General features: G+C 38.6%; 1 protein-coding gene and 1 pseudogene across 2 annotated transcripts in view; one reads left to right on the plus strand and one right to left on the minus strand.

The window, feature by feature from the left end:
* The window catches only part of GPC6 (glypican 6), a 1,138,931-nt gene that overhangs the window by 959,794 nt on the left and 155,218 nt on the right, over positions 1 to 23,919 (plus strand). The gene's annotated exons all lie outside the window — the stretch shown is intronic.
* LOC143679611 (dual specificity protein phosphatase 18-like) overlaps positions 13,066 to 23,919 on the minus strand; it is a 53,353-nt pseudogene continuing 42,499 nt past the window's right edge.

Consider the following 23,919-nt stretch of genomic DNA (forward strand, 5'->3'; position numbering starts at 1 on the left):
AGGCGGCTGGAGTTGGAGTCCAAGCTTCGCTACTAAGTATGTCGTGATTCTCTTGGGGGTTCAATTTGCTTATGTGTAAAAAAAAGGTATGAATTATACAACCTTTACCATTTATTACGTAGCGATTACATTGGCAATGAGCCACTTGAACTCCTGAGACCCAAGGTGTTACTAGGCAAGAAGAATTCAGGGTACGCCTTTCCATTGCCAAGATGTCAGTACGTTTATGTTTCATTGCTTTGTTTTTCTCTAAGTGAGGTGTAATAAGCAAGAGGATAGAAAAAAGATGTTGTGTTCATTCAGTAAGCATTTATTGAGGAACTTCTTGATGATAGCTACTGGCATGAAAAAGACTTAATTCCTGCCTATGTAAATAATTACAATCATTTGTATGAGAGATTCCAATGGAAGTATGTACAAAGCGTGACTTTAGGCTGGTCACATAATCTTTTTAAACCTCAGTTTCCTATTCTCTGAAATGGGCAGAAGTGCCCACCTCATACTATTGTTGAACAACTAAGTAACACAAACCGTACAAAGCACTTAGCGTATGAGTAAGCTCTCACTAAATTCTATTCCTTATAACAATTAACAGAAAGAGGAATGACTGGCTGCCAAGATTAGAGAGGAGGTGATATTTAATCTACATCTCAAAAACTGAACCAGAATTCAAAATAGGAAAGGATTCCAGGCAGGAAGGACACATGATGTGACAAGAATAAAGCTGAGAGGCAGCAGTGAGCGTTTAAACCCTTGGGGAACACAAGGGGGTCAACCTGGGGCGGGGGGCGGGGGAGCCCGTTCCCTCTTTACTTTTTTTATTCAGTGAAGAAGCCACTTTTGGTTGCCTAATATTTTATTTTCCCTTCCTCATTTATATATGACACTTGTCCATCTCTCCTATGCACTACCTCCCAAAATGAATAAATTTCTTTAGGTTTCCCTGGTCTCTGCAGACAATATTTTTTCTTCTCAAGAAGGAAGAAAAAAGCAATACTATGACTCATGTTGGTCTGTTTCCTTCAAGTGCTCCATAATTCCATCTCACGGCTGCCCCTTATTTGCAGTTTGGTTCTCAGAATAAACATTATGTAGGCAGAGTCTATAACAGTTCCTCTGGAGCTATTGTGGACGGGCTCATGTAATAAATACATAATTATGAACTTGTTAAAAGAGACATTATTTACTCATTTGTCCAACATGGCTCCTTTCAGTCTACCTCATAAGTAAATCTATATTTAGTCAATGTCATATTGATCTGTAACCAGAGTACACTTTAATGCTCCTACAGAAACACACCTCCAAACAAGAAAAAACCTTGATGAAAAAACAGCATTGCAGGTCTGAATCTCATTTTAAAGCAAAGAAAGAAAGAAAAAAATTCTTTGTTTTATGTATTTTTGCCTTTGTTTAAAACAATACCAAATGAAGGAACCATATTTAACATCTAGTTATAAGAATACCATTGTAGAGAATCTCAACATCTTCACAGATATCATGCATTTTATGAAACTCAAACATTGGGAAAAGTAACGACAAAAGACCTAACTGTTAGATCTGAGTGGTCTGTAAATGGGTACTATTTTTTCTGTATTCCTAAATGTTTAAAATTTTTTATAATAAAAGTTTTAACATTTTTGATAGCTGTTTCTTGATACTTCCTATTTAGATAAATACGACTTAAAATCAGCTAGTTTAAGGTAAAGCATGTCATATTTGCATGAAATTACAATAGGACAGAAGGTTGCAGTCAGAGTAAACTAGAATTGTTTAAAACACAAGATCCAACACTGTGGGATTTTTTTTAAATGACCATAAATAGCACAAAGCTAAGTTTTCATCTTTACTCAAGTTATCTTTTCATCTGAAATCATGCAGAGTAATTACTTTCATACGTAGAGAAAATGAAAACATTATGAATAAACTTTTATTTATTTGGTACTTAAAGTTTAAATACCTTAACGTAAGTGGAAAAGCTCCAACTACAAATGGTAAGGGCATAAAACAAATTCTGTATTACAACCTTAAAACATTTTGCAGCTTATCTTTACTGTTTTATTCATTGAGTCAGAAATTTCAGGGGGAATAAATGAGTTTACACTTGCAAATCAGAAACACTTGCAGTTAATTTCATTCTACAAAGGAAACACTTTTTGTTTGTGTGTTGAGTGTTGGTCTGCTGTACATGAAGCAGACAAGACCAGTTTGACTGAAAGTACCGTTAATGACCAACTCCCCTTTCTAGCCTGAACATATGTCCGAAACTGTCACCTGGTTGGTGGTTTTAGTTGGTTTTTACACAGCCTGGAAACGTTAACATTCTCCTGATCTCTGTGGCCAAAATGATACTTTAGTTGCCTAAAATAACAAATGAGCCTTTAAGAGGAGTTTATTCACAAGCAAAATATGAAGTTTACTATTTTGGGATACCAAAGATTAAGTACATAAAGGATTTATGTGTCAGGAGCTTTAGAAAAATGCATTTAGTTTTTATCTCATTGCCTTGAAGGCAAAGGTTATTTTTGACAATTTTAATTTGTCTGGTGACTAGACATAGTAGGAAACCTGTTTTCCTTTTTTAAAAAAATTGACATTCAAAAGCAAGTCTATTAAAGATGTATATTTACATTTGGAGTAGGAAGAGGATATAAATGGTCATTTGGAGGGAATAAGTTAGAAGGAAAAGGCTTACTGTTCTAATGATAACACCTCTGCCTACCAGGCACTATCCTATCCTTTAGATACCTGCAGTCTTTCAATAACCCTCCAAAGTGATTGATTGATATTATCACCATTTTACAGACAAGGGAGCTAAACATCAGAAATTTTAAATAACTTATCCAAGGTTATAGAGTTATTAACTTAAGGAGCTGGTATTCTTCTTAAGGCTTAGGCTTCAAGACCATGAGCTTAGTATCCATCCTTTTCATGGCCCTATATTATACACAAACAGCGTTCCTGGCAAAGCCAATGCGATTTCCAGGGAGCTATTTAAAAGGGGGAGAAGACTCTGGCCCAAAATGACACATAATTCTGTGCCACATTGCATGTATGAGAGACTTATCTGTTTGGTTTTTATACTTTACACCTAGCAGATGTGCACAAATTCTTGGTCTAAGGGGGCTAATTGGTCTAAGTGGGGTTTGAAATGAACATTTAATTCTCCCCTAGCCACATTTCTCATTGCCTACAAAATCAATGAGGACCTTATTACCACCCTCTTTTAGATCCAATTCTGTAACCTGGGAAATTGAGCTCTGCCTGGTGACTAGACATAGCAGGAACCTGTTTTCCTATTTTTAAAAAATTGACATTCAATATCATAGGCCTGTTAGTCCCACACTGAGATGGACCAGCAATCAACCTATCTTCTTCCCGCCCCCTAACATCTCAGTCCTTATTTCAAACAAGTTGTGATTTCTCTTCTTTCACCAATAATTATGAGAAACTTGGCCTGTTAGGAGGAAATATGCTCTGAAAGTTGAAGCAATCAACTATAAATCAAGAGCACTTAAGACTTGTCTTTGCTGAACTGCACCACAGATAGGTGAACTTGGGAAAGTTGCTTCATATGGTTGAAGCTCATTTGTTCTCAGGTGTAAGATCTAGAATACTTGACACCTAATATCATTGTTGTTAATTATGTGAAGTAGTTGAATTTCCAACCTGTTGCAGGCACTAGCTGAAGGACACCAAATGGGGTACATAGAGCAAATAGAATTATTAGGTGTTTAAAACTGTTTGAAGGCACAGGAGAAATGACATAATTCTATTTACACTTAAACAATTTAAAATTTATCTGTCATTTGTCACCCATAATATCTTACCTTTGCAATGATGTCACTCATATCCCTCAAGGTAAATTGCTTGGGAACCCTTCATATAATCATAATAAGCTAATATATTTTGAGGAAACACATACCAAGTGCTTTATATACATGATCTCATCATCTCTATGAACCCTCATGGACACCTTATGAAGTAGGTAGTGTCATTATCCCCATTTTAGAGATGGGGAAGTCAGGGTACAGACATGTTAACTAGTAATTCAGTATCAGAATTACTAGGCACTGGAGCCCGGATTTGAGCTTGTGCTCTTATCTTTCTCCAACTTGGAAGTACTTTTTCTGGATCTAGGAAGCTACAAAGTGGTAAGGACAGTAAAATTAACAAAAAAATAATAATAATGATCCGCAGCCACTCTTAATTAAGCTGCATGAGTAAGGTCTTCTAAATTTTTAAAGATTTAAACAATAGCTCTATGCAGATTTACTTTAACTAGCATTTGCTGCATAACAATTACCCCCCAAAACTTGCTGGCTTTACAAATAAAACAACTCACCATTTATTTTCCTGTGATTTTTTTAGGTCAGTTATTAAGGCTAGTATCAGCTGGGCAATTCTTTTAGTCTCAGCTGACTTCAGCTCCTAGGTGGGGATAGGGGTGTGATTTGTCTAAAATGACCTCAGCTGGGATGGCTTGTCTCTGTTCCTTGAATTGTAGCCCTCAGCAGCCTAGCCGAGGTGGTAGCAGGGTTCTAAGCCATTGAGCAGAAGCTGCAAGGCCTCTTAAGACCTTCAATTGTACCAGATGGCATCTCTTCTAATGAAGTCTATTGCCTAAAGTAATTCACAAGACCAGCCCAGAGTCAAGCAGTAAAGAAATAAGCTTCACTTCTTGATGGGAGGAGCTGCAAATCACATTGCAAGGAATGTGACACAGGGAAGAATTGTGGCTATTGTCAGCAGAATAAATACACGCAATCAACTTAGCCTATTAAACATTTTAAAAGAGTGATAGGGCAATATATATTTTGTGAAAATTGTTCTATTTACAGGGATTAAGGGTTGCTAAATATTCTTTTACTGCACAAGTATCTGTGATCATAGAAGCCAGAAATACTGTCAGTCTCTTACAATTTGAGTTTGGAGTGAAGTTATCAAGTTGTGATTAAAGAAAAATCTGAAATGATAGCTATTTCATATTTGATTTACATTTCTCTATATGGTTACCTTAGACGTTATCACTGTCAAACCAAACGTCACAGAATTTCAGTTGTTCAATTCCAAATAGCTTGTGCATATTTGGAAAATTCCCGTGTACACTTGTACTAACTCTCTCACCAAGAAATGTTCTGTTCCTTTGTGAATTTGTTCTAATTGTGCCATTCACTCTATTAACATTAATTAGCAAATTCATCTTTCAGATATATCCCCATGGGATAGATTCAGTAAGGGATGGGTAGGTAGGGGATTTAATTAATCTATTAACAAATAGAACGTTTTCATTAGGTACTTTGGTTTTACCTCTTTTTTTTTTTGTATTGTACGTTAAAAATATTTTATTTTGAACTAGACTTTGATATAAGGATTTTTTTCCTTAGGAAGACAAAGAATCCAGCCATCTCTCCCAAAAGCACTATATATAAAATATGCCATCAATGTTCCTTTCAGGTAATTTTCAAGTAGGTCCTTTAACTATTTACTTAAATTGGAGATTTTTTTTCACATTTAATGTTCCTATAATAATAGAAGAACTGCTTTATAGTAAATATATCAATACCTGGATGTATAAACATATACTATTTATGGTTTAAGAACCAAGGGCATCAGTGTACAAGAACCTCATTCAATAGGGCTAATCTCAAATGCAATCAGTGCTTACATTTGGCCCAAGGAATTTATTGAAATAGATATATTTAATTAAACTTTTTTTAGCACTTAGGCAAAAATGCAATTTAACATCTGACATTCCACTTAAAAAAACAGGGGTGAAAAATCTGGATAACTATTTTGTTTTTCACTCTGGTCTCTTATCTTAAGGATGTATAAATTTTCAGATGATAAAGAATAAATGTCATATCTTTCTTCATCTCCAGCTCCTCACACACAACCACATACAACCACACACACACACACACGTGCACACACACAGGAATTTCTCATGTGTTCTTCAGCGACACTGATGAAAAGTTTACAAAGCATGAACTATTATGTAAAGAAAGCAAATTAGTCCAGCAAATTTCAAGATTTTCAGATGGGAGAATTCAGTTCTGCTTCATGCTTCTAGCAAGCTCTTTTTTTCCTTGTGAAAATGAAAGTCTTGATGTACTCTCAAAATTACCAACTAGTACTAAAAGCATTTGCTTCTATGAATTCTGGAATGTGATTTTGATGTGGCTGTGTCCATCCAGGTTGGCCAAATACACTAGAAAATTCTCATTTTCTCAGTTCACATAGCCTTAGGAAGACAGACTTGTCCTAAAATAGTGTTCCTGAGTGTACGTTTTTCTCCTTGCTATGTTAGTGTTTGATGTATGTATGAGGAAAATGAAAATAAAATTGGAGAATGGTGTTCTTTCAATGTTCAGTGACCTTATGACACACATAATAGCAAAGATTTAAGTTGAGACATTATAAACCAGATGTCCCATTCTGACATATTTATACAGAAGTATCCAAGCTTCAGTGAGAACTTCCAGGCCTTTGGAGTTACAAAACTCACCACATATTTGGTAGATTTCATTATATTGAAAGAATAATCTATTCTCAAGGATTTTAGTCTCTTTTTTTAATGGAAAAGCCTCTGCTATTAAACAAATATACACCTATTTTGTTTTCATGTATAGATTTCATTTTAATTTTGCTTTTAAAACTAGATTAATTAACCAGGAAAATGTTTAAAGCAAAGGGTAGATTTAATTTCCTTAATATTAAGACTTAAAAGCAACCCTCAATAATTCCATATTAACCAAAAAAATGTTATCACACTATTGTGTGATATCACTATTGTGATACTGTGTATTTGAAATACATTATTTGATATTAGTTCCTATTCCTTGTCGAAAAGTTAGACATATTAGATATGAGGTGGTAAGGAAAAAAGAGGATTAAATCTCTCCCATACAGATCTTAATACTTTTTCAAATGACCGTTCTGTCTTTCTAATTCCCTGCACTTCATTCTTCATTGTACCCATTCCTCTCTAAGTAAGGTAAGGAATCTTGTGTTGTATTCCCCCTTTCTAAACAGACTTTGCATAAGCTATCCAGTAGGAATAATATATAATTACCACCACTGTGGTCTGATTATTATGTTATTTCCCCCATTTTATATAAGAGTCAACTGGGGAAGAACATGACTTGAGCTATGTCACGGACTTCAGGTCTTTGGCATTTTTTGTTTGTTTCTTTCTTTGCTTATTATAATATGAGTTCATAGTGGAAGGTACTTTGTATACTGCAAAGTACTATATAAATAGCCGTTATTATCATAATGAGACAGCAACACAGTCTTGCCAGTTCTAAGTCACCGACCCCACCTAACTTTAAATAAATCAAAGAGGTAAGAGGACCACAGTCTGAGGCTGCCTGTGACACATGGAAGACTCCCAAGGGGCACTGAGGTCCCTCTGCTCTCAGGAGAAAGCACCATCTGCTCTTTGAAAGTTGGCATGTTCACATCTACTTCCTTTCTCCTGGGTGGTCTCCAGAATAGCTTGTTCACACGTAGTGTAAGGAAGAACCCTAAAACCCCACTTTGAAAAGTCTTGGTCCATATGCTTTAATATCAGCCTAGACTAAATACAATATAACATTTAACAAAGAGAAAAGTAAAAATGTTTAAGGTACTCTCTTTCGTTACACAGAGGATCACTCTATAACAAGCCAAGGATGCCTCTTTTCCAGAGAACAGCCTTATGTGGAAATGCAAGAATCTGGTGTTGTAGTCAGAATATCTGTATTATAATCTGACTTGGTCAAACAATTTAACCTCTCTGAGCCTCAGTTTTCTCATCTATGAAATGGAGATATCAATATGTATCTGGTAGTGTCCCTGTGTGCACATTGCAGAGAATGAATACTTAAAAAAAAAAACAAAACAGCACAGAGTAGGGACTGTCATTATCAATATATGTACATTATGAGATACAGTTTGGAAAACCAGTGCAATCCCAGTGTGACATCATAAAATAGCCAAAATTGCACCTGATTTTATTAGTATAATCTACACCAAGGTTCTAGTAATAATGGAACTATTCTTATTTTAGGAAGTGTCAAAAACTTACAACTGTTTCTGGAGTTTAAAATCAAAAACCTACATAAAAGTGACAGATGTTCCATCATATGTATATATCACATTTTGTTTACCCATTTATCCATTGATGGACACTTAGAAATTGTGAATAATGCCACTATGAACATTGGTGAGCAAATGTCTGTTCACATCCTTGTTTTCATATCTTCTGTATATGATCATACTGTGAACCCTTGTTTGTATACTTTGGATGGTTTGTATGGTGCGGGAATATAACCCAATAAAATTGCAGAACAACAACAACAAAAAAAAAAGTGACAGATGTGTGTCCCTTTATGAAAATTGTCTTTTTATTGTCCTATCTCAAAATGATAGGAAAATTGAAAGAGAAAGTAAAGACAATAATGAATGAGAAGTCATATGCTAATTGCAACCCACTGTGAGTTTGGGGGTACATTTTTCTTGAAGAGGGCATGGCAACATCCCATCAATCCATAAAGCCCCAGCAAGTGGTTGGGTTACAGGATATTTTATTCTACAGCTCTACTATTCTTTCTCATCATTGCACAGGAAAAATTGGAGCTCAAACAATGATACGCTGGTAGCTTCCCCTCCAATAAAACAAACCATTTTTTTATCCAGTGTAATATTAAAGCGCATTAACAAAGTTATAGCTGCAGTGACAAGAACACAGGCTTTGACATACCGTAGACACAGATTCTAACCTTAGCTCTGCTGTTAACTCGCTGTCTAATAAGGGCAAATTATGCAACCTCTTAAGAGTCTCCGCTTCCTCATCTGTACAATGGACATCATAAAACTTACAGAGAGTTTTCGTGAAGACTAAAGGAGATAATGCACAGAAAGCACTTCACCAGCTTCAGGCACAATAGCGTTTCACAAAAAAGAGTAGTTATTGATGGTTTTTATTCAGATATGCTATTTTTATTTCTTTCTCACTCTGAAATATAAGCACAAGCATGTGATAATAGCTCTACATAGAATTTTAACCCTGATTTGGAGTATATCACTGAACACAAAGTACACGTACAATTCTCTTATTTCAGGCCACTGAGAATCCTGAATCCCGTTCTCTTAAGTGAGACTCCAGTGAACTGAAATTGTTTGATAAGAAGCAGCAACCTTCCAGACTTTTCCTCCTGTGAAATGGAGAAAGTTGAGCATTTTAAAACTGAGCAGCCCAGTTGCTAATAGTTTAAAACATGGGTAGTTGGCTCTGCCCCTGAATGTCTCCCCATTTGTATTGTACCCACTGTCTACCATGGATGAATAATAGAGAAGCAACTGCTTGAGGCTGAATATTTTATGCCGTGGAAACAATAAAGAAAACAGAATTTGTTTTGAGCTATCAAGACAACATTTTCTTTGACAAATAAATTTGTAATCCCAATGCACCCCTTTATTCTATAACCAGGGCTCTAGCCTCTAATGTGAGCCCAAATCTGCCTGTTAAACTGTTTTTTGTAAAGAGTTTGCAACTCTTTTTCTTTGATGTGGGCCTTGCAAAATTGTCCCTTTTCTGTGACCCTCCCAAACCCCCAGGCTTATGCACCTGCTGCAGTCTTGGTAGCAACAGAGCTTGGCATAAGCTCTCCATTTAGAAGCTCCAGCGTGCCAGAGGCAAAGAATTTTCCTGAGAGACCTTTGGCTTTCCATCCTTTCCATCAGTGGCTCTCAAACCTTAATTTGCGAAAGAATTTCCTGGGGGTCCTCTTTAAAAATGCAGATTCATGGCATTCCCCACTCATTGCAATTTAGTAGATCTAGGGTATAGCTCTGGACTTTGTATTTTTTATGAGCCTCCCTAGTTAATTCAGATGCAGGTGGTCACTGGAAGATGCCTGGAGAAATGCTACTTTATTTTCAAATTCCTAATCTATAGAGGACATGATCAGAAAGAAAGAGTATAGAAGATAAATAGCTCTGTAGCATGAAGAGATTCATATATGTTATCAGGTATCAGATTTACTAGTGTGTCTTTCCTTTTCTTTTTCTAATATACTCGGGAGCTGTAAGAGTAATAAAAGAGTAAATGTGACAATCCTAATAGGATGCCCCTTAAATGAGTCTATGCTTTTCAAGCACAGAGTAAAAACTTGGAATTTGCAGAACTGGTGCTGACATTTATCCGTTTTCTGACCTTGAGCCACTATTTCCTCATTTATAAAGCAGAGGTCGTATTTCTTTCACAGGATTGTAGTAGAGATTTAGCAACTACACAGGGTCTGTCCCTGTGCCCTCACACATATATCCCAGCAGAGGCCCTGGCCCCACCCCTCCATGGTCTCTCCCCTGGTAGGGCTGGTAGGAGCAGTTAAGGAAGGCACTGCCCCCACCACAGGTGCTCAGGACTTTGTACCATCCCAGTTTCCCCCAGCATCTTGTGCTCAGCAGGTTTAGGAGCACATTTGGGCCCCATGGACTTCTTCATATGAACTGAGCTCACAAACATTGTCTTTTACCAGAAGCACTAGGTGTTAGAATATAGTTTCTAATATTAATGGAAGATGCACTGAAGCCGTGTTCTGTACGGTTAGATGAGTTACAGGCATAAAAAAGGAGCGTGTTCAATGACAGTGACATCCAGTGAATTCTCTGTACCATTTCGGAGATAAGGAGTGGAGAGCAATCACTGATAGGCTCAGAACATTCTCTCTTCTCTGACACAGGACCAGACACATCCTTCCGCTCCAACTCCTTCACGTTCTCACCTACATGAAGACCACACCCCCATCTCTAAAAGTCCAACGTGTTCAGACATTTTATATTGTTTGCGAGAGTGAAAGGCATATGATTTTGAAACCAGATCTGAAGGGGACAGAGTCAGCATTCTTTGAGGATGCTTAAAGTTTGAAATTGCATTTGTGTTCATTGAAGACCAAACCATTTCAGTATCGGTACAGAAAGCAAAAGGAGACAGAAATGGAGCCACGCCTTTCTTCAGAAAAGACTTTTGTAGAGGAATTTGTGAGCCCTTAATGGAATCCAAGGTTTTCTGTCATCCTAGAACTAAGTGATTTTAGCCTGAAATTTTTCTTGAAACAAATTATCTGGTGACAACCATTTCTGTAGGAGTTTCTGCATGTGAGCCCCATGGAAATATCTTGGTGGTTTTGTTTGTTTATAAACAGATGTTTATGGTAGCTTTATTTGTAATAGTCTAAAACTGGAAACTACCCAAATATCTTTCAATGGATGAGCGTGAAACATCTGGTCCATTTACACTATGGAAGACTATTTAGCCGTAAAAAGTAACATAGATCAACACGTTGTCACGTGTGTGAAAGAGGCCAGTCTCCCGAGGCCACATCATGTATGGTGACATTCTAGAAAATGCGAATCTATGGGATAGAGAACAGACCGGTGTTTGCCAGAGGGTGGGGTGGGGTAACGGTGTGACTACAAAGAGGAAGCATGAGGAATTTTTGGGGGATGATGGAACTGTTCGGTGCTCTGATTGTGTGGTCGTTCATGAAGCTACACATATGTTCAAGCTCAGAGAACTGTATGTCCAAAAAAAGTTAATTTTATAGTACATTAATTTAGAAATGTTTAAAATTGAAGATGTGTATATCAAACATATTTCTTTTAAAAAATGCTTTTAGAAAAATTTTCCATCAGGGTTTCTGCTGAAAAGGCTGCTTAGTGGGGGGCCCCTCACATCAGCCTGGTGAACGATAGGTCCTTGTTCTTCTCTCATATAAGAGGATTGGTCTTGAGCAGTGATTTGCATTCCCTTACCCCCACCCCACATTGGGACCCTGGGTACTCCCTATGTGGAAATGGGCGTGGCAGTAGGTTTGGAGAGAAAGAGAATTTGATCTCCTCTAGGCACTTCTGTTTGTCTTGTATATTTTCTGAAAATATCTGGATCCGACTAACTGGTCCCCAGACAGATCCCAGGCACCTGGGAGTTATGGACAATCCTGGTTCCAGAACCTACTGTCAGGGTCCACTTGTTTGTACTTTGGCAAATATTCCCATGAGCCCCAGGGGTCAGCCAGACTGTTGCATCAGCTGGAATGGTCAGCAGTTCTAAAGCGGGCACTTTGGAGATTGCTGGGTATATGCTCCTTGCTTTAAGACCTGTGGGGAACTCTGAAGAGACCCCTCCATCTAAGCCTCCCCCAAAGTCAAGTCTGAAAAGATCTTAAACAATTTGTTTGGCTTTTTTTTCCTTCCACATGGGATTTTTTGCAAGAGCACTTTGTTGTGAGAGAAGGGCTGTCACTGCTATGTCAGGTGAGGACACTGAGGCTCCAAGTGGCCCCAGGCCACCTGGGGAGGAGGCACAGGGGCGACAGAGCTGGCCCCAGGTCTGCAGCTCAAGCTTTCCCAGCCAAGGTCCATGAAAGGAACTGCTGCCATCAGGCCTACCTTCTCTGCATATACCCCGGAGAAGGGGGCTGACGGTATCTTGAGATCTTGCTGTCTAGCACAGCGCTCAAGACAATTTTTTTTTTTTAATTTTATATAGTGGAATGCTTTCTTTGAAAGTTATGTTATGCATAAGTCCAGTCTAGGAAAACAGGGTGGGACCACTGTGGCTGAAGGTAGAGACAGGTGTAGCCTGAGGCCCCAGGTTGCCCAGAACATTTCTGAAGGCCCCTCAGCCAGTAGGCTAGCACTGCCTGAGAGTACAGGAGGTGTCATGATGCCTAAGGCTCCGGCCTTGGGTTGTGGGATGAGTCAGCCTAGGGGAGTGCTGCAGGATTCAGGGCCTGCCACAGGCATTGAGCACTGCAGGCTGAGCCATCTGAGCTGGGCATCACTGCCTCACCAGCCAGGCCTAGTATCCATGACCTGCAAACATTTCCACCACCTTACGTTTAATGAGGTTAACCTTTAGAGATAAAGATTATAGCCCTTACTTTTTTCTTGCTCTTACTAAAAAGTACCATCTGATTTTCTGCATCAGCAAAAGTAAAATGCTCAAGTACAGATTTTGGTAGAGATCAACAGTAGATCTGCCCCTCTGATCCCAGTGCAGGGTTTGGCCGAGTCAGCTCATAGTAGAACCATCCAGTGGACCTCCATCTCATAGTCATCAGCGATCACACCTACTGGGGAGTTGACCGTGTACACTGTATTCTTGCCAAACAGCTGGCACTCCTGGTGAATGAGCTGCTCCCAAAAGCCGTTGTTGGGTGGGATGATGAGCTGATGTGACCTTGTCCATGTGTGGGTGTCCAGCAGGGTCATGGCATTGTACTTCATGATGTAGGCAAGGCAGAAGGTGGCCGAGCAGCTCATGCTGGAGATGCAGCGCCCCAGCACAGAGTCCTGCTGTACTGGGGTCAAAGATGTTGTAGAGACATGTGCTGGGTGCAACATCCACAGGGACTTGCATGTACTGGATGTCCTCGTAGCAGGTGTTCTCCTACTCCACCGAGACGGCGCCGACAGTAGCAATGTGGCTGCTGGACAGCATGGACTTGGTGTTGGCCACCCCCCATTGCTGATGTCCAGGCTGCTCGTGGTGGATGAGAGGCCACGGACCCTGGGCTGCTGGAACCGAATCAGGAAAGCATGTGGGGGTCTTTGTCAAGGGGTGGGTCAGCAGCAAGTAGTGGGGGCTGCATCTTTCTACTAGACTGATAAGCATGTTGTGAGGGTTCAGTGGCACGCCAGTTGAAGTGTTTAACCAGGGCCTGGCACTGAGTGAGGCCTCTATAAACAATAACTGTTCGTCTTCCTCTCTGGGCCAGATCAGGGCACCACTCCCCAGGGTGGGTTCGATCATGAAGCAGCCCCAACCCCGAGTCTAGGATGAGGGTCTGCGGGAGAGAACACGGGTCACAACCTCAGAGCCACAATTGCCAGTCCCCTGGCTCTTGTTTCATGGGAATGGCTACCCTCCACAGGGGGGACTCGGCCACCCTCCTGTTCCTGGTTCCACATCCAGAGATCACGCCAGGTCGCTGGAGTCCTAGTTGAGAAAGGATGAAGTATCTTGTTGCTGTTTTTGTATGCTGCATGGCGGGGTCACATTCCATTCTCTTTCCATGTGAGTGTCCCATTATTGCAGCACCATTTGTTGAATTGTTTGTTTATTTGTTGTTTTGTTTGTTTGCTTGCTTTCTTGTTTGGGGAACTGCACTGGCTGGGAATCGAACCCGGGTCTCCCGCATGGCAGGTGAGAATTCTACCACTGAACTACCTTTGTACCCCCCCAAAATCTTGGTTTTTAAAGACCTATATCTATAAATAGTTGAATGGCTTGGTCTGGTGGATGGGATCATATAATACTCACCATCTAAATGTTCTGGACTTTGCGTGAAGATTGATTTTTGAGCATTTAACGGAAGGTAAAGTGATAATTTTTAAATAAGTACTATGTCATTCTTCTAATGAAATTAATAGGCCAAGAAAACTAGTAAAAAACTGCCCTAATTAATACCACCAAAATTTAGCTCCTCATAACTATGAGAAAAAAAAAATTATCTCCAAGCCAAGCACTTTTTTATGGAAACTGACAATTAAGTCAGAAATCACTTACAGATCAGACCCAAAATTTGAAACACATTATCTGAAATTAACAGATAGCACACTCACATGTACATACAGCAGAGTGAGGACATTTCACTTTTCCTTTTAAAATAGTTTTATATGATAGGAGCATGTTTGAATCCCATATGTTCTGTTTGCATTCACTGAACTCCTGTTTGCATTCACTGAAAATTGCTATAAAAGCAAATTGTTAAGTTCTCAGTGTATTTTTCTGGAGAAACTGAAGGATTTTTGATGGAGACCAAACAAGACATTTTGATTAACAAAAGCAAGGCTTCTAAAATGAAGCTTTAAGGCACAAATTTAAATTGGATAATGGTCAAGGATATGATAAAAATGTGTTCATTTGCATTAAACAGCCATTGAACATTATTATTGAATTCTTATTGAGAACTAAGTGCAAAGTCTATTGAATCAAAAGCAATCTGAACTGGAAGTTATGAACTTTCTAGTTCTTGGCCATATTTTTTGCAATACTGAGTCATAGGATTTGTTGTTTGATTTCCCGATTTTTCTTTTCTTTCCATTTCTAGTTATTTATTCTTTCCATATATCTAAGGTTTTGCCACAAACAAACTGAGTTATTAATTCTCAGCAATACCCATGAGGTTTAATGACTTGTAGACTTGTCTTGGTCAGTGTAAACCAGAGCCTTGCTCACATTTCAGATCAATGCTCTTTTCAAAATAAGTGATAAAAGATTTTATATATATATATATATATATATATAATATATATATTATTGGAGTTGAGTCTATGAAACTAGTCCAAATCTGCAACATAGCAGATATTCAGGGAAAGTTCCAGATTATACCCTGTATGGAGCAGAGTCCAGAAGTGGACGTAAAGGAGGGTTTTCTTGCCTTTATCTCTGCCATTGAGTCCTAAAAAATCCTATGAGGGAATAGCGGGCTGGCTACTGCTTTAAGTCAGTTTAGCTTTGCAGACAACCCTAGTGGAGTCTAGTTCTTATTCTTCCTTCTCTGGATCATTGCCCCAAGGTCAAGGTGATCCTTTGTTTCTTGAGTACAGGCCAGACTCTTCCAGGGATGTTTAATGGAGAGTCAGGAATATTCCAAATAAATGCCTCATCAGGGTCTGGATTGATGTATTCAAACAGATGTTATACAAGTACACAATGAATTAAAATTTTAAAATATCTAATAGAGAAAGCTTTCAATCAAGGCATTTTCTAACAGTGCTTTGTTTTGTTGTTTCTTAACTCTGACTGAATGTGTGGGTTCCTCCTAAACTCGGTTGAAAGGTAACCCACCGTCCACCTGTGTTCAGCTGTATTCTGACCTTGGTGTCATCTCAGTCGTGCCCCACTGTCTTAGCTATTGTCCCTGGCCCTTTGTTTAGCTCAGGTAAAAGCTTCCTTCTTCTATACAATTCAAAGATAGTCTCTCTAATGGATCATCTATCCTTCTCCAGATACACTAAGAGACACTTAAAGTGTAGTAAATTTGGGAAAGTTTTTAAAAATAGCAGTCATCTTTTCTTTTTCTCTTTTACCATGTAATTCCCACATCCAAATTTTTAAAACCACCACAAAACTGCAAAAAATTTCTTTTATTATTGCTGTACATGTAAGAGGAAGACAATGATGGATTTTGTGTGTATGTGCCCATACCTGCCTAGCAGTCTTTGATTCTTTGTCTTGCATAGTATGTAACCATTGGACAATCATCAGCGTTTATGCAAGGAAATTTATATTTAATAATTATAAACACCTATATCATTAGGGTAAAAAATTGTACTTGATAATGAAATAATATGGTGATGTGGAGCACAAAATTGACTATTCTGGAGGTCATTATATGCCAGGATACTCACTAATCCTATTTAATCTACACACTCACACACACATAGACACACAACTGTTACTTAATATTATTGTATTCATTTTATAGAACAGAAAATTGAGTCTCACAAAAGGTAGCCTACCCAAGATCACAGAGCAACCAAAGGTGAACTTGGATTTAAAACCACATTTTTCTGGCACCACCTTTCCTTTTTCTACCCTGCCAAACTGCTTTCTCCTCCCTCTGTATCTCCATGATAATATGAATGCAACTACTATTTATTAAACATCTATCAGGTACTGTGTGACTTACCTGATTATCATATAGCTCTCATACCCTAGAAAACAGTTACTATCATCACCATTTAGCACACAAAGCTCTGAAATTTTGGGCAACTTGACTGAGCTATTCTTAGCAGCAGAGCCAGGATTCAGACCCTGATATTTCTGTTTCCAAATTCCAAGTTCTTCTACCTACCCTCTCCTAGCCACCACCCCACACTCTGTGAATATACATAATGTTCTCTGGCCAAGTGATACACCTTTTTAAAGTTTATGTTCAAATTTCCAAGAGATGCATATCTTTCCCCAGACCTCCTACGGGCCACCACTACTTATTCAAACATCACCCCCACCACCACCCTGCATTTTTGTTAGATGACCGATAGATTCCCACCATCATTACAATGAAAAACAACACAGCAGACAGTAAAGCAAACTCATAAAATATTTATTTTTAAATTGATTTAGCTTACAGCAAGTTTATATACATAAATAATTTGTACTTAGTGCGAGTCAGATTCTGAAATGAAGATGCAAAGTGGGGGGCAAAAAAGAAGTGCTGGGGGCTCTTTTCTAAGCATCTCCATTCACAGATTGACTTCACACTTGTGTCTAGAGACAGAAACAAATACACTGCAGTAGTCACCTCTCGCTGCATAATGGTCTCTCATGTACATCATAAACCTTCTGTAGTTTAGCTCTTCCTCTAAAGGAGATTGCTTCTGTTCTGCAAGTTTCCTCCTACAGAAAAACAAGAAATAAATCATTAAAGATGATAGCTTCATCATTGCAAGGGATATGGAAGAAATACAAAGCCTGGCTGCTACCCTAAGGAATTATACCGTCTATGTCCATGTCTCCTAGACCCATTTATTTGCTAGAGTCCTCCTAACTCTACAGCTTGTGCTAAATCACAAGCTTTTCTCTAGCCTGTGAGGCAAAATGGAAGATGCAATGGCTTGGGAGTCAGAAACAGTCCTAGCTTTGCAACATGCCAGGTGGTCTGAGTTAAGTCACTGGACCTCTCAGAATCATAGTTCCTCATCTGTAAGATGGTAAAACGACTGGCCTGTCTGTCTTCAAAGATTGTAGTAATTGGAAGAAATACTAAAGATTCACTGTGCAGAGAATATTGGAGTTAACAAGGCATTATTCACATGCATTCTCTCATCTGATGCGTACATTAACATTGTCAGTTACGTATAATTATTACTATTTTTGTGAGAAAGTCTTTACAAATAATGGTATCACAAAAATACTTATACTGTAAAAAAAAGAAAACAATAGTTTCAAAGACAGCACAAAGAAGATTGTTAACATATGTGATTTTTACTTCACAGGAAAGAAAAATAACCAAAAAAAAAGTAATTAGGAGCAAATATGTTATTGTCTAGTTTAAATCAAATGGATCATTGCACAAGGTGCCAGGCCAAGAAGGCTTGTAGCACTGAAGCCCAGCCCATGCTCTGCTTCCCACATATAAGCCCTGGTGGCTGGCATTTTCTTCTAAACTGTGCAACGGAGCCTTATGGGCTAGTGGGAGGCTAGATTAATGGGTCAAGAAAGAATTATTAACATAAAAGCCAAGTTTGCATGCAAAGTTTTGTGTCTTCCTCAACAATGTCATCATTTTCTCTTAAAAATGACTGAATTATTGCATCGGCAGAACAGGCTAGGTGATGTAGCCGCTAACAAACAACAAACAACTCCAGGATCTCCGTGGCTTATAGTAACAAAGACTTATTTCTCGCTCAAACTACGTGACCATCCGATGCTGGCTCTTGCTCACCTCCGTGTTTCTCACTCCAGAACCCAGGCTGACGGGATAGCCACCATCTTGAGAATTGCTGATTCCAAGGTTGAAAGAGAAAAAACATCCCTGAAAGGGTCTCCCGCCAGCAATTAAAGATGTGGTCTGGAAGTGACACGCCATCACTTTCACTTCCAATTCATTGGTGACCCAAACACAAGACAGTCAGGAAACACAATCCTTCCACGAGCCTGGAAGTAGGGAGAACCAGAAGAGTTTTTCTGGTAGCTCTAGCGACTACACTTACATTTATAGTGTAAACCTTTAGGGACTGATTTTTCTCCTACAGAAAGCAACATTGTCGGTTCTATGTTAAACAGATGAAGTGCTGTGAAAACATTATAAGAGGTCACCTGTGACTCTGTGATGTTGGAGATACGATTAATATATTTTTCACTCAACAGAAACAAGTGTGTTTAGTACTTTTCATTAATCGTGTCAAGAAATATTGAAACCTTAAAAAGAAAAAAAATGCTTGCTGTCTCGTGGTGAGGGACTCATCTAAATAATAACTGTTTCCGGAAATGATTTTCTTTACATGAGGTCATTTTAGGTATGTGTCTTTAGCTAAAACAACAGATTTGGGTTAGACTAAAGTGGGAAAAATGTGATACAGTCTCAGTATTGAAACAGGATAGACTGTTTCCCAAGAGGTGAAAATATCCCAGAGTAAAACATCCTGGAAAATGAAGAGCTTTTATTTTCACCATACATGCGCATGGAGCTCTAAAGAGTATTCTCCATTCCTGGAAAGATTGATGGCCTAAAGCCTTCCCATCCTCAAGTGGGATTTTCAGAATACCCTCTCCAACACACATAGATTTTCTTTTGTTTTTGTTTAAAAGACAAAACACTAGGCAGACCTGTTTAAAATGGGATTTTTCAAAATGCTGTTAATAAGTTTGGGAGGAGTAAGCAGACAGATATAAATGCTGGCCGTGGGGATTACTTACACATAATGTGTTGAAAATGAGGAGTATTTCAAGAATTGTTTCTCTGCTGTTATTATTGGAATGCTAAAGTCTAAATATGATAATGTAAAACACTGTCGTATCTTGTGGGAATCGAAATATACTTTATTTTACAATCTTACAAGGGAAAAATATTTTGGCAGTTGGATGAGAATCTGAGAGAATGAGGATTTATGCTGACATCAGTCAGAATTCTGCTCAGGAAGTGATATATTCATTGCGACACAAATGAGTTTGATATATTGTTATTTGACACACATTTAATTATTCCTTCCATTAACTTGTTCTAATTGTTTCTACGTATTATTTGCCTTTGGTGGAATAATTTTGTTATTTTTATGATCTCAGAAAGCAGAATTGGGAATAATTATTTCAGGTATAAGTTGTACATGTAATTGGTTGTTTTTCAAAACATACGCAAACCCCTAGAAGTCCTGGTTACCAAAGTTTGCTTCATATAGGAATATCATAAGACTATTTCTTGATTATTTATTTCAATTTTGGCATCCAACCCTTACTTTTTTAATTTCCATTTTGCAATTGCTATATTACACATAATAAGCACTTGAAATATGTAGCACGAATACTAGAGAAACTGCAGAAGCCAAGGAGGATTTTAATTACAAACTCCACTTCAGCAAAATTGCCAGCCAAGGGAGTGTGGCTGCATGAGTATTTAGGTTGGGATGGGGTGGTGTGTGAAAAACATTTACAGTTGAATAATCTTCCCCCAGCTCAATAACACACAAAGTTAGAAGGATAGCTTCACTGGCTCTCAAACAACCAGACCTGCAGCGACCTTGCAATTCTACTGCCATGTGAAAAGCAGAGATAAAAAAGAGTGCTAGGATAATCCAGGTTAAAAGACATGAATAAAAAAATGACAGACACTCACAGAACAGCAATATCTCTCCATTCCAACTCACCAGTAAATCAGCCTTTACCAGAAAGGCCTTCAAGATTGGGTGGAATCTGTTTCAGAATATCTGTTACAACAGATATGCTATGGTCTTTGGAGAGAGACCAAAAGTGCTCAAATCACCATTGCTGGAAAATGCATAGGAAACCAGCACCAATAAGGTGGTATGGAAAACACTTGAGATTTAGAGTTGAACAGAATTAGGCTTGTGGACTGAGTCCATCACTGAGTAGCTAGGTCACCTTGGGCAGGTTATTTAACTTCCCTGAGTCTCTGTTTCCTCACATGTAGAATCATAAATAATGATGTTTTCTTCATTGCATTACTGGGGGAATTAAATGAATTAACAGCTATAAAGCATCTAGCATGGTGCCCCCAACTGCTCAACACTTACCTTTGCTTCTTTATTCAGAAAGAAGAAATCCTAGAATCTGCTCTTCTCATTTCGTATGTGAGGGAATTGGTGCCCACAAACACCAAAAGTCCCGCTCCAGGTAACACAGCTGGAGTGTAGCATTGCTTGGCTTCCCTGTGTCCAGGAGAAAGGCTTCCCCATCACCTGTCTCTCCCCAACCCCAGACTGTGGGGCTCACATGAAGGAATGGAGGACAAACAGATCTAACTGAGGCCATCTGAGACATCTGCCTACCATTACTGAGATTGTTAGGATAGTGGGACTTGATCACTGGCCAAGTGATTCCTAAAACCGTGTGTATTGAAGAGTCTCTCTCCTCACACCCCAGCACCTACCAGTTGGGTCATAGATCATCCAGTCATGAGCCATTTCTTTTTGTCTAGTCTACCGAGAGGGGATCTCCTCACAGCAATGGAAGACCTGATAGTGGTGGTAGCTGGGCATCCCTGGGCCTGCTGCTTAAATTCTCTGAACCTAAATGATCAGACCCAGCTCAGAGGATTGTTGAGAGAAGAGCAGATAATGTATCTAGAATTACCTAGTATAGCACTGAACATATAGCAGCAATAAATGATAGTTGTTACATTTTGAACTATTATCACTATTGTAGGTGATAGGAATAGTTTATATTTGAGTCTACTTTGTGTCAGATATTGTAATAAGCATCTTGCATTTAATCCTCATCACAGCCCAATGAGGGAGACTTTATTTCCCCTATCTTCCAGATGTGGAATCCAAAGCCAGAGTGGGTCAGACTGGGAAAGTGAAGATTCTCCTAAATATTTCCTGGAACTTAAGCTTCCACTGAAGTACTTTTAAAAAAGAATGTATATACCTGTGTCTTCACAGCTGCGTTATCAAGACATGGTTGATTCCATCACTGCTATGTCCCTGGGGCCCAGCACAAAGCTTGGTGTAGACTGAGTCTTCAATAATGTTCATAAAGGACTGAATAATAAATGTTGCCCAAAACAGGTCATTACATTGACCCAACAGACAAATTCAGGGATAATCAATCATAAAAGCTGTTTGGAGAGACTTTCTGTTCACCACTGTATAGTCGAGAAGAAGCCAACCATGACAAGAGAGCAAAGATTACAAGTAGAAAATTTAAAGCTATCATCTTGGCTTTTGACCTTGATGGTATTGTTTCTTATGAAACAAGTTTAGAAACATTTGGCAGCCCATGTCTTTGCCTCTCTGAAAAAAAACCCAAGAATATGGAAGGCATCAGAAATGAATTTATGTTCTGGTTAATTTTCCATAGAAATTTTTTTCCCCAACAAGGTACAAAGGGCAACTTAAAAGGCATCAGGTTATTAAAAATTAATGCTAAATGCTGTTATCAGAGGGTTTGCTTATTTTACTGTTATTAAAAATGCAAACAGATTGGGTGAAACATTTTCAGCCTGAAAGCGATCTCAGAAAATGGTTTTCTTATCATTAAAGTACAAGCTAAGCAGAGAGAGAGTAAATGATCTTTTCCTAAGACCAGTTTTTGCTAATCTAGGGGTCAAGAAAATGAATGTCAGAGGAAATTGAACATTTTATTTAATAAAGCAAAATAGAAACAAAGTGATCTGGCTATTAACATGAAAAAATATATCCAGTTTTGCTATTTCCATAACTGACTCTGTTTTTCAGGATCTTTTGTTCTAACTTAAAAAGCTGTATAAGAAAAATCCCAATGGGCCAAATTGCAAGTTCCTGTATCTTTTGTAAACTAAAGGGAATGGCCATTTGGGAGAGCAAGAAGGAAGAAGTGAGCTGCCAGTGAATAAAGAATCATTTCAAATAACACCAGAAAATGTATTTTCTAAGAAAGAAAGATCTCCGTTGCAGCCATATTTCTTTACCAAGATATAGGACCAATTTGTTTAAAATCTCTTCTCATAACTGACTAACCCATTCATTCCTCAAAATACTCCTTTCATAAGATCCTGTTTAGCTTAGTTCTCACTTTAAATTTAAACAGGAACTAATAGTACTTCAAGCTATTTGCTTTCTTTCAGTCTAACCAGTTTTTTTAGGGAACGAGCAGGAAAGAAATTTCCAGCACTGCTATCGTAGGCGTGTACGCACCCAACCCACGGACCAGAGCTTTTATGGGCTTCGGCCACCCCCAAACTCTGGCACTGACAGGAAGATTAACAGACCCTTCTTTGAGACAGTGGATGCTTTAGATCCTTATACAACTTGTGTTTTTATTTGGCCAAAGAAATCGCCTTCTTTCAAGAGGTTTTTGTTTGTTTGGTTGGTTTGGTTTGGTTGGTGGGTTGGTTGAGAACTGTTTAGCTCGGCACCTTCTCTGGAGATCAGTATGGCTAATTCTTTAGCCTTCCTCTTTTTTTACATATTTGCTAATTAAAAAACAAGTGTGAAAACTTTATGGTTTTTATTTAACCACAACACATTTTTAAAAATTCTGTAAAGGCCCATAAATTTGCATTAATGACCACCTGCTCCAGAAACCTCGGAAACAGGAGGCTGGAAGAACATCCGTACATTTTTATGTGTCTCAGGCACCCGACTCTGAGCCAAGGGCGGAATCTTTGGAGAAATAGAAAGGGCTTAACTGACTGGCTGCTTGTTACAGTTTTTGGCCAAAAGAAGAGTTGGATCAAGTGCTAGTATATGTAACCAGGAGATTGAATTATGGTCAATATAAATATCACCTTTTAAATCCTCTAGGAATGCACAATAGCTCCGGTTTTATGACTTTTTTTGGCGGGGCCAGAAACTATGGAAATGTGCGTGGAAGGTCATGCTGGCCTAATTAGTATTTCCTTTCAAAGCTTTGGAAGGTATAAATATGTATCACAATTCATCCGGTTGCTGTCCCCTAAAAACTTGTAGGTAAACAAAAATGTGAGAAATCAAATCATGTTTGTGAGCGCAGGAGGGACTTGCTGGTAAAGGAAACTTTCCATGGCGGCAGCAAAAACATATAGAAAGCACAGTAGGGTTTACAAATAGACCTAAGAGGCTGAAAAACTAGTGGCCATTAATCTTATCGTCAGAGACTCCTTTTATAAAGCACATAAGCAGTTCCTAATCTCTCTCTTTTGTGAGCGCAACCTCTTAGATGCCAGTATTTCTTGGAGCATAGGACAGATACTTTAGGGCACTTGGTAGCACAGGCGTTCCAAG

The sequence above is a fragment of the Tamandua tetradactyla genome, chromosome 4 (genome assembly GCF_023851605.1).
Source record: "Tamandua tetradactyla isolate mTamTet1 chromosome 4, mTamTet1.pri, whole genome shotgun sequence".
NCBI lineage: Eukaryota > Metazoa > Chordata > Mammalia > Pilosa > Myrmecophagidae > Tamandua > Tamandua tetradactyla.